This window comes from Lagenorhynchus albirostris, chromosome 2, assembly GCF_949774975.1.
Source record: "Lagenorhynchus albirostris chromosome 2, mLagAlb1.1, whole genome shotgun sequence".
NCBI lineage: Eukaryota > Metazoa > Chordata > Mammalia > Artiodactyla > Delphinidae > Lagenorhynchus > Lagenorhynchus albirostris.
In genome coordinates, this window is record NC_083096.1 from 79293362 (window position 1) to 79306155 (window position 12794).

Consider the following 12794-nt stretch of genomic DNA (forward strand, 5'->3'; position numbering starts at 1 on the left):
TATGTTTGTCAAAACTTCAGAAGATACTGAAAGGGATAGCAGATATATTGGATGACATTAGGATTCAAAAAGACCTCAATAGATTAGGGCAATGGACTTAATATGAAATTTAATAATGATATAGTCTTCTGCAAAACATTCATGCAACAAATATTTATTGAGTGTCTTTTATGCTGGGACACTTGTACTGGATACTGGGGATATAATGGTAAGCAAAACAGATGGTGCTACTTGATCTCATGGATCCCTTTTAGTAGGAATAATAAACACTAATTTTTCTAAGTGTTTGCTGTATGCATAGGATTGTGCTTCATGCTTTTTCTCTTATCTCATTTAATCCATATAAAATGGTAGGTATTGTTGCTATTCTCATTTTATATAAGAATAAACTAAGACTCAGAGAAGTAAGGTAACTTGGATCAATGGTGAATCTAGGACTTGAACCCAGGGATATATGCATCTTGTGCTGCACTGAGATAGCAGCTGCTAGCCACATGCGGTTATATCAATTTAAATTAATTAAAAGTTCAAAAGACTCAAAATTCCTCAGTCACACTCACACTTTTCAAGTGCTCAGTAGCCACAGATATCGAGTAGACACCATATTTCACAGCACAGGTTATAAACATTTCCATCATCTCAGAAAGTCCTATTGGACACTGCTGTTCTAGAGTCTACACTCCCCTCCCCTCCACACACCTAGATTTTACTATTAATATTTTACTATACTTACGTTATCACATATCTATCCATTGATTTATCCATTAGTTCATCTTATATTTTGTAAATTTCAAAGTTAGTTGCAGACAGTCTTTCTTAGGACAATTATAGGCTATGGGAAGTCTGATTTAATGGGATTGTCTAGGACAAAAGCCAATGATATCTTAGACTTTTAATAACTTATGGTGCTCAGAGGTAAATCCATCATTTCGTGCCAGTTAAACTGTGTCTGTATTACTTTCCCTTTACTACCTGGCTTGGACCCTGTTGTTGAACTCCTCAACTACAGTTCATCTAAACTTTTATATCCTGTGCTTTTTCTCCCACCCGCTAAACTGCCAGTCAGTGCTGTGGTCCACTTTTCCATGCTCCTTTACTTGGCGATGGATAAGTACTGCTGGAGGAAAATCATATAAATGTGCCCACTGGTGCCCCTGCAGCTGGTAAAGGGCATTTAATCTCCATTAAACTGTCAGTGCTTTTAATTTGCATTTCCCTCTGCAAATATTTTGAACGATCACTACATTTCAGTCTCTGAATTTCCTATCTAGTAGATGATTCTCAGCAGCTTATTTGTATTCTTCATTATAAAAATTAGGACTTTAGGCATGAACTCCCCAAATCCCTGTGCCCAATTTCTTTGACATCAGTATTTATTTTTCCTTCCAGTCTCCTGAGGTGAGGTATCCTTTCTTTTTTTCAAAGCAACTCCATCAGCCCATGTACCTATTTCTTTTGGGATTTTGTTTCATTCATTTTCTTCTCCCTGTTCTCTTTTCCCCCTTTACTGCTCCCTGCCCCGTCCCCTTATACCCCTCCCTCCTCCTTTAGCTCTGTGGTTTTCAATTTTGGCTATACATTAGTGTCACTGAGGATATTTTTTAGAATACAGATACCTGGGCCATACCCCCAGGGATTCTGATTTAACTATTCTGGGTGAGGTCCAAGCATTTGTAATTTTTAAAAGCTCCTTCGGTTATTCTGATTGTAGCCAGCGTTGAGAACCACTGCTTTAGTTACTGCCTAATCTTATTTCCTTCCCCTTTGAATAAGATTTCTTAAGGGGAGCCTATGTTTATTTTATGTACTTTCTCATCTCTTATTATGCTTCTGCTCCTATAGTCTGACCCTTTTTTCACTAAAATCCCTGGTGACCTTCTATTCTGGTTACATACCCAGTGGATACTTTAAAATTTTTATCACATGGGTCCAATTCACTGAATTCAACATTTTTGGTATTTTTCTTCCCTCTAGAAATTCTCTACTTCTGTGACTTCCATGATAGTATATTTTCTTGACTTACCTATTTTCTGACTTCTCCTTCTCGTGGATAGTATTTCTGTATATTTGTTTTCCTAAGGTGTTTCCTTCATTTTGGTTTTCTTCTTACCCTTCAACAAGGTTTCTTAACTTTGGGACTGTTGACATTTTGGCTGGATAATTTTGTTCTGTAGGGCTCTCCTGTATGTTGTAGGATGTTTAGCAGCATCCCTGGCCTCTACCTACTACATGCAGTAACCAACCCCCCCTCCCCCAAAGTTATGACAACCAAAAATGTCTCCAGATATTGCCAGATGTTCCCCTGGGGAAGCAAAATTGTCTCTGGTTGAGAATACTGCTCTGTAAGCGTTTTCTGGCCATTATTAGGTTCTCTCACAGTTCTAATAATTACCTGTATATAAACACTCCCAAATCTATATTTCTTTTTGACTTTTCTCCCTAATTTAAGATTTGAATGTATAACCTCTTGTTAGACATTTCTATTTGGATGTTCCATAGGTACTACAAACTCACAAAAATGGAAACCAAACTCTTTTCTTCCAGACCTGATCCTTTTTCTTTATTTCTGATTTTGATTGGAAGTATGACTCTCTACCTAGGCATTAATCTAGAATCTTTTCTTTGTCTCATCCAGCTCATATACACATCCAATCAAACATTAAGTCTTTCTGATTTTTTTTGCTATTTCTCAACTCCCATTTTGTCCAGCCATTTTCCCCCTAGTTCATATCTACATCTTTTCTTGTTTGCCTGCACTATTGCATTAGCCTTCTTCAAAGCTTTATCATTCTTAAATTTACTCCCATATTACCCTTGCAGGATTAGGTGCCTCAGTGTTCAGATCTGTATCACTTCCTGCCTTAAAATCCGTTGTCATGGGGTCTATAACTTCATATACAAGGCCCTCTTTATAGAGGTTTTGAACTCTCCCGACTTCTGTAGCCTTGTTTCTGGTCACTTCTTGCTTTTTTTTTATTCTACCAATACGAAACTTGTAGTTTTCTACATATGCCATACTGTTTCATGCTTCTATATGTTTTCTTAATCTGTTTTCTCTGGCAGAAGTACCTCTACTGCTTTTTTAACCCAATTAATCAGTCCTTCACTGAATTTAGGAAGCCTCCCATGACCCCCAGGACTGTATCAAACGCTCTTCTTTTGTGCTTCCCCAAAGCACCTTATGCATTCTTCTATTCATACTTCTAACTACACAAATTGAAGTTATTTTAATACTAGGTAGCATTCATGAAGAATACATACCGTGCCAGGCTTGACATTCATTAGCCCATTTAATGTTCCCAGTAACCCTACGAGGTAGGTATTATTGAGGAAAATTGAGATTCTGCCTTAGTAGAGCCTCTGTTAGTTATCTATTATTGCATAACAGGTTACTCTAAAACTTGGTGACTTAAAACAGTAATAATCATGTATTCTCTCTCACCGTTTCTTTGGGTCAGTAGTTTGGATAGGGTATGGGGAAATAGTTTGTCTTTGCTGTATGATGTCTGGGACCACAGCTAGAAGACTTAAAGCTGAAGACTTGACTGGAATTTGCAGGCTTATTTGCTTACATGTCTGGTGGTTAATGCTTGCTTGTGGCTGGGGGTCTAGTTCGTGCTGCCAGCTGGAAAACCCACACATGACCTTCCTTAGTTTGAAGAGTCAAGACAAGTTTTTTGTTTTTTGGGGTTTTTGCAAGATGTCCATTAATTTGGATTTGTCTGGTTGTTTCTTCATTCAGATTAAATATCTGAGCAAGAATACAAAATAAATGATGTATCCTTCTCGGTGTATCACAACAGAGGGTGCACATGATGTCAGCTTGACTCATGGGTGATGTTAAGTTTGACCATTCGGTTAAGGCAGTGCCTGCCAAATTTTTCTTATAAAGGTGCCCTTTCTCTTTTGTAATTAATATATAATCTGAGGTGATACTTGGAGATTGAGTAAATATCTGGTTCTCTAATAGCTTTTTACCTAATGATATTAGACTCCATTGATGATTCTTGCCTGAATTATTACTATAATGGCTATACAATAATGATTTTCTATTTCTTTGATTCTTTCTACAGCTATTAGACAATCTGTTGTTAAAAAAAAAAAAGTTTTTCTCTCTCCCTGCCCTACCTTATCTGTCTACTTATTTTAGCCCAGACTCATGCATTTTGTTTTAATCATTATTCATTTTGATGATCAAATAATCTCAGTTTGGCCAGAGAAATTGGATCTAAGCATTTTAGGTAGCAGCCCTTGTTCACAGCCCTTAAATTAATAAGAGAGTTGGGACATCTAAGTAAAGTGATCATCCTGTGTTTCTCTGATTATTAGCTGATAATTTCTTGCCAGTTGGACAAATGGAGCTTCTGCTGCGTTTCCTTTAATGGAAATAAAATCTTTCAAGAAGATTTTTTTTTTAGTTGTCAAATAAGAACAGGGAGATTTACCCTAATTTGTCAGTTCTACCGTTTGAATGCTTAAAAACAATATGAATGCGGTTAGGCAGCCATATGTCCTGTCTGCAATCTACTAGAGATGTAGGTGACTAGCATTTACCAAATGCCTAGGATTTTTTAGGCACTAGGCTGTATACACTCTTCTCACAGAGCCGTTGAGCTGGGCCATGTACAGTTAAAGAAGACAGGGGTCAAATTTTAAAACGTTTTGCTCAAAAATTCCTTGCCAGACTAATAAAATATCAATGTGAAGATATTAGCTTGAATCAGTTCTCCTTGGTTGCTTTGCCTTTTCATACCATGGGAAATTGTGGTCTGTTCTGCTACTACATTGTCTCTTTAACTGATAGTAAGAGTGGGAGAAAGACATGAGCTTCCTTTTCTCACATGTCCTTTACTGATAATCATATTACCTTAGTAACATGCAAGCAACAAATAACCTGATTTAATGATGGCTCAAACAAGCTTTTTTTTTTCTTACACATAACAAGTCTGTAGGTAGGTCACAGCAAATTAGTTCAGTGTGTCAACCGTGTTAGGGTTGGATCTCTGTGATTCTCTTGGTCTTTCCCTCATGCTTACTGCCTTAGGACTTCAGGCAGGAAGAAAGGGGAAAGGGATAGCACCAGTTTATTTGTCCCATATTTTGAAGGAAAGGAAAATCTTTTTCACTGCTCCACTTCCACCTCTTCACTTCCTGCCTGGAAAATTCTATTCCCTGGGCACTTTGTCACATGCTCCCCACACTCAGCTGTAAAGAAAGCTAGGAGAGCATGGATTTAGCTTTTCTGTCCTTTGTAGTAGGAGGTGGCAAGGGAGAAGGCTGTTGAGAATGGATTGGGGTCAGCCTGTCAGTATCTGCTAATTAGCTATTTTATTAGCTACTTCAGCTAATAGAATAAGTGGCATGTTATTTCATTATTTTATATTAAACGATGTTATAGCAATCTTCTGAAGATTTTAATCCTATTGCTTGTAAAATATATTAACCATGGGCACCCCTCCCTGACCCCTTTTTTGTGGATGTCATGAACTCAGTGATTTTGGCTCTAAATCAGTGTTTTCTGCGTTTTAGTCATTTAAGTACTGTATTGATGAATTTTTTCCTCTCTGTCATCATCATTATTATTATTTAATGTTTTCTTTAAATGGACCTACGTTTTTTTTTTTTACCTGTGTTACCAAACTCAGGTTCAGCTGCTTGCTTTTCAAAAGCCAGTACTTGAGAGACCAGTGTTGGTAGGAAGGGAAAGGTTGCTTTATTTAGGAGGCTGGCAACCTGGGGAGAAGGCAGACTTGTGTTCAAAGGTCAACTCCCCTGCTTCTGATCAGGGGGCAAGAGCTTTGAAAGGGGAGTTTCAGGGCTGTATAGGTGGAGGGAGGGGCCTATGTGCAGAACAGCACAGTCAGCTCCAACAGTCATCTTGAAGTTGGTCATGTGGTGATCTGATCAGCATCATGATTGTTTTAAGCACAGTTAATCTTCAGTTCCAGGGTTGGTTTATTCCCATTTCCTTGAGGCCAGTTCTCAGAATTGTTAAGATGGAGCAGCTTATGTCATGGCTACAGTCTGGTCATCATGTAGTTAACTTCTTCCACCTGGTATGGGTTTCAGTATCTGCAAAACAGCTCAAAAGCTATGGCTCAGAATATTATCTGTAGCCCTTGAAGAGGAACTAAAGGTCCTTGACTTTGTTTAACGACTAAACTATTGTTTGGTTTTGTTTGACTGCTTTCCTTTGCTTCTGTATTTTCCCATTTCTCTGATTAATTTTATTCTAAAGTTTTTCTAGAGACAAGAGACAGGCAGAGGACATGGTGGGGTCTGTCCCAGGAAGGCCCCATAGGGTCCTTCTGTTACACTTATTTAGATGTGCTGTGAAAAGAAACTTCACAGTATTATCTGTATAAACATTATTGACTGTATAGTCATTAGCTGTTTGTTTGGTTTTTTTTTTTCCACTTAAGTAGAGACTACTTCCTGCTGTAGGATCAGAAAATGTCAGATATTATATTTTCATTCTAAGTATACACTTAGGAAGAAAATAGCCAACCATTAGAGATGTGTAAAAATGGATTTTGCTGTGTTTATATGGAAAATAAAAAATCCAATTTACGTACCCATTTATACCTGTTGTAGTTTTTTCTCACTGCTCCACGGGGGTAGGGACAATATCTAATTAGATATCTTTATTATCTAATTTTCTTCACATAGCAGGATATTTTGTCGAACTTTCCATGTCGTTACTTATAGACCTGCCAGATCTGTCGCATTTAAACACATGAATAGAATTCCGTCTTATGAATGTCTGGTAATTAATTTAGACAATTCCCTAATGATGAACATTGGAGAGCTTTTAGATTTTCTTTTTTCATCATTATAAACTATAGTGCATTGAACACTCCTCCTTATTTATATATTTTTGTATGTCTATGAGAATCTATCTTTCCGTATTTTTAATTCTTTTTTTCTCTGTACTTCATTTTGGGTATTTTCTATTGACCCACCTTCAGTATCATTAGTCTTATCTTCTGCTGTTTTTGATCTACTGTTAAACCTATCAAAGGAATTCCTTATTTCAGATATGATGATTTTCATTTCTAAAATTTCAATTTGATTGCTGTATGGATTCAGATTCTTTGGTGATATTCTCCATCTTTATTTGAACATACTAGTCATAGTTAATTTAAAGCCCTTTTTTGGTAACTTCAGTATCTGGATCACCTCTGTGTCTATTTTTTTTTTAACATCTTTATTGGAGTATAATTGCTTTACAATAGTGTGTTAGTTTCTGCTTTATAACAAAGTGAATCAGCTATACATATACATATATCCCCATATCTCCTCCCTTTTGCGTCTCCCTCCCACCCTCCCTACCCCACCCCTCTAGGTGGTCACAAAGCACCCAGCTGATCTCCCTGTGCTATGCGGCTGCTTCCCACTAGCTATCTATTTTATATTTGATAGTGTGTATATGTCCATGCCACTCTCTTCGTCCCAGCTTACCCTTCCCACTCCCCATGTCCTCAAGTCCATTCTCTACGTCTGCATCTTTATTCCTGTCCTGCCCCTAGGTTCTTCAGAACCTTTTTTTTTTTTTTTTTTTAGATTCCATATATATGTGTTAGCATACTGTATTTGTTTTTCTGTTTCTGACTCACTTCACTCTGTATGACAGACTCTAGGTCCATCCACCTCACTACAAATAACTCAATTTTGTTTCATTTTATGGCTGAGTAATATTCCATTGTATATATGTGCTGCATCTTTATCCATTCATCTGTCGATAGACACTTAGGTTGCTTCCATGTCCTGGCTATTGTAAATAGAGCTGCAATGAACATTGTGGTACATGACTCTTTTTGAATTATGGTTTTCTCAGGGTATATGCCCAGTAGTGGGATTGCTGGGTCATATGGTAGTTCTATTTTTATTTTTTTAAGGAACCTCCATACTGTTCTCCATAGTGGCTGTATCAATTTACATTCCCACTAACAGTGCAAGAGGGTTCCCTTTTCTCCAGATCCTCTCCAGCATTTATTGTTTGTAGATTTTTTGGTGATGGCCATTCTGACTGGTGTGAGGTGATACTTCATTGTAGTTTTGATTTGCAACGAAGAGTAGCTCGCCACTCGCTGCAACTAGAGAAAGCCCGCGCACAGCAACGAAGACCCAATGCAGCCATAAATTAATTAATTAATTAATTAATTCAGTATATATTAAAACCAAGTTGGAAATACTTTGTGTAGAATGGAGTTGAGTTTAGGCTCAGTTAGTTATAGACAGATGTTCCCCAAGTGAACGTCCAGGCAGGATGTTTAAAAATTATGCATGCTGGAGGACAGTTCCTTTTTGGTTCTGGCTTTCCTCCCATTTCTTTGCAGGGTGACTAGCACTGCTCTTTCCTTGCTACTAAATACAAATGGTACTACCCTATTTACTGTAACTAGCAAAACGATCTCCTTGGATTCCTAAGTTGCTGTGTAGGGACAATATTAAGAACCACGGATGTAAATTAGATGTTCTTAGATGGATCTAGGTGGTCAATCAGTATGTTATCTTCATCTGTCTCTCTCTTTGTTGGCATCATTATTAGATAGCTCTCCTGTGTAAAATGAAAGGTAGCTGATGGTAGTTCCAAGTTTATAAGAACATTAGAGCATTCATCCCAGAGGATATGTGCATCTATCAACTCCCAGGGAGGATCTCTGGCTTGGCTTGTGTTTTGTGCCCACACGTCTGGTGGTGAGTGTATTATTCTTGTGAATTTTTTGAGTTAAGGGTCTGTCCCCTCTCATTTATTGAATAATCCACCTGATTCAAAATGTTACCTTTGTTATATATAGAGTTTCATATTCATCTCTATCTGGATTCTCTGTTATGGTCTGATGTTTATTTGTGTACTCCTGTGCCTATGTCTTAGTGATTTACTTTCTATAATTTTATAGTATGATTTGATAGCTAGTAGTGAAAGTCCACTTCGTTATTGTTCCTTTGCAAAAATTTTTGGATGCTTCTCTTACATTTACTCTTTCAAATGAATTTTAAATGCAATTTGTCAATCTCTGACCTCTCTCCCATCCCATTGGGATTTTGATTGGAAGTTCATATTAATTTGGGGACAGTTGGTACTTTTTATAATATTGAAACTTCTCATCTAGGCCCATGGCTCATATCTCAATTTGTTTGGTTCTTTTTTTATGTTATTCAGTAAAGTTTTATGGTTTCACTTAATTTTAAACTGATTATTAGATAGATTGTTACCCAGCCCCGTGCTACTTAATTGAATTCTCTTATTAGCTCTAATAGTTTTTCATTTTGTTCTCTAAGGTTTCTAGATTAGCAGGTGTATCAGTTGATTGATACAAATATTGCTTGTATTTTTCCCCTATGTTTATGCCTCATTATTTTTTCTTATCTGTTGCATTAACTATATTATCAAAACAAAGTTCTCTAAGTGTAGCCATCTTTATCTTCTTCCTGACTTAAATGAGAGTGAATTAGTGTTTCTTTATTAAGCATATTCACTTTTGGTTCCTAATATGGTTCCTATCACATTAAGAAAGGTTTATTTTATTCCTAATTTATTATGAGCTTTTAATTGAGGATGACTAGTGATTTTATCAAATGACCTTTGCAGTCCTATGAAAATGACCCTTATAGTTTTTCTTCTTTAAACAATTAATGCATTATATTAACTAATTGATTTTATCACGTTGAACCAACAGTTTGAATTCAACAGTCTTCGAATAAAAACTACTTTGTCAAGGAGTGTTAATCTTTTAATACACTATTGGAGTTGATTTCTTCCTAATCTTTTTTAGGATTTTTGCATTGATTCATAAGGGAGCTGGTAATTTTCTTGTGTTATCTTTATCAAGTTTGGGTATCAGGGTTGTATTAGTTTGATAAAATGAACTGGGAAATCTTGCTTTGTTCTTAGGCTTGGGAATAGTTTAAATAAGGAATTATCTATTCCTTAAAGGTTTGGTAAAAGTTACCTGTAATTTCATCTGGACCTAGAATCTTTTGGGGGACCAGATCTGTTACAACCTTTTCAGTTACTTCTAGGGTTAATGGTCTAGGGTGGAATTTCGTTTGTTTTTGTATTCCCAGCTTCTAGGTAGTGTCTGTTTTATAGTGGACATTGTATATACTTGTGTTGAATGAATGATTAATTGTAATTATGTTGCTAAGAGGTATGTGTGGAACATATGAATTAGTAGTTATAATAGCTAAGAGTTTGTACCAGGTACTAGTCTAAGTGCTTTTCAGGTATTTATTTAATCTTCACTATAACTCTCTGGAGAAGTTACTGTGAATATCTCTGTTCTACAGTAGAAACTGAGGCACAGAGAGGTTAGGTAAATTGCCTAAGGGTTTGAAGCCAGTTAAATATGGGAGCCAGGATATGGCAAAAATGATGATATTTGTATTTGGTGGGATTATGAATGTTTCAAAATAATTGAAAAATTTTAACAGTATCTTATAGTCTTCCCAATTAAAAAAAAAAAGAATTAAGCATTTTCCTAACTTTCTCAGAAATTTTTCTTCCAAGAGACACGTACTAGTGTGTCAGTAAGTAGAACTTGGGAAGTTTTAAATTCAGTTTATTTTCTCTTTTCTTTCACGTAAGTGTAAATGGAACACAACACATCTTTGGGGCATATTACTACTCTGCCTGATTAGCAGGTCTACTCAGATTGTTCTGCATGATTGTTATTACTTTGCAGTAGTTGTCATTATAATGTCACCCAGTGTTTTGAAAACACTTTACAATTTCGCATTTTATAGGGTTTTTTTATTGATTAAATCCTGGCTTGGCTTCTTCCTGATAACAGTTTGTCCTGTTGATTTGAGAAGTAGTATAACTTTTTATCCTGCTCGTCGGGTTCTCAGCTAGTGGTTTCCATGGGCTACATCTCAGCCTTCTGATCATTCCACCCATTTTACTGTAGACAGAGTACTTTGTCATTTAAGAAATCAGATGTCAGAGATTAGCCTTTGTTATTATTAACTGTTAATTATTATTGTTATTAGTTATTATTATTAATGTGCTCCTCACACAAATTTAAGGAGCTCTCCTGAAATGAGATGTATTTTCTTTGGCTTTTTCATTGACATGAGTGAAGCCTTTTTTGCTCATATAAAGAAGGGTAAGTCTTCAATTGTTCATCCATTCTGCAAATATTTATTGAGTGTGCCTAAAGTCCTCTAATCTGCAGCTTTCAAATGATAGTCTATCTGGGTGTAATCAGGTCATCTTATCTAACCTTAAATAATTATCTGACCTGTGCCAGAAGAGTAATTTATTAATTTACAACTCGGGGAATTCTACTTCAGTGACTGGAAAACTCATTGCTGCTTACTAGCTTAATAATGTCTTTGAATTTCCTAGATATCAAGAAATCAAAAGCAATCAGATGGTTGCTTGGTGTGTATAGAGTCAGCAAAGGAAATTGCATTGTCTTTTGGAGAAATTTCATTTGGATTGTGATAAGCCTAAGGAATTATTCATATTTCATCTTTTTTTAAAAAATTAATTTTATCTTTGATTGCATTGCGTCTTCATTGCTGTGTGCAGGCTTTCTTTAGTTGTGGCGAGCAGGGGCTACTCTTCGTTGTGGTACGCAGGCTTCTCATTGTGGTGGCTTGTCTTGTTGCAGAGCATGGGCTCTAGGTGCGCGGGCTTCAATAGTTGTGGCACGTGGGCTCAATGGTTGTGGCTCATGGGCTCTAGAGCTCAAGCTCAGTAGTTGTGGCACATGGGCTTAGTTACTCCACGGCATGTGGGATCTTCCTGGACCAGGGCTTGAACTCGTGTCCCCTGCATTGGCAGGTGGATTCTTAACCACTGCACCACCAGGGAAGTCCTCATATTTCATCTTAATGATTTTTTTTTTAGGATAGAAAAGTATTTATGTTTTTCATTTGTTCCTTTGCTTTGTATTAGATCAACACTAATACATTCGTATTTTCCTGGCTTCATAGAGATTACCACCCTTTAGTTTGCACTTATTACATTAAAACCTATCTTTTGTTTCAGTATGGTACTCTTTTTCTTGTTTGTTTGTTTTTGGCGGTATGCGAGCCTCTCACTGTTGTGGCCTCTCTCGTTGTGGAGTACAGGCTCCGGACACGCAGGCTCAGCGGCCATGGCTCACGGGCCTAGCCGCTCCGCGGCATGTGGGATCCTCCTGGACCGGGGCACGAACCTGTGTCCCCTGCATCGCCAGGCAGACTCTCAACTACTGTGCCACCAGGGGGAAGCCCATCAGTGTGGTACTCTTAACATTTAAGGTTTCCTTCCTTAAGAATATGTTTTCCTGAATTTAACCCTAGGTTCTGGGACTTAACATTTTCTGACCACTGATCACAACTCAGATTTTGAGAAATGACTCTTTTCGGTTGTTAACTTTTTTTGTTGCTATTTAAAAGTAATAGGTTTGTTTTGTTTTTTGGTATGGATTAAAAAAACATTACCCAGAAATAGCCACAGTTATTATACCTTGATACATAATTATGTAGACCTTTTCCCATATATATATGAGATATCTACATCTATATAATTGAAATGGAATCATACTATACCTATTTTATAATCTCCTTTTTTTATCTTAATAGATTATATATGTCTTTCAATGTCCATCTGATTGGACCCCATCTTGGGGTCTCTTAAGTCATTCAGTAAACATTTGTGTATTACTATGCCAGGTGCTATTCAGGATGTTGGGCATACAGTAGTGAACAAAACAGTAAAAAATGATTGCCCTTGTGGAATTTACGTAGTAATGGGGGATGACAGACAAGCAAAATAAATTAAATCGATAGAACGTTAA

At 36.8% G+C, this 12794-nt stretch overlaps 1 protein-coding gene across 5 annotated transcripts in view; it reads left to right on the plus strand.

The window, feature by feature from the left end:
• RNF115 (ring finger protein 115) overlaps positions 1–12794 on the plus strand; it is a 60624-nt gene that overhangs the window by 32533 nt on the left and 15297 nt on the right. The window lies entirely within an intron of this gene.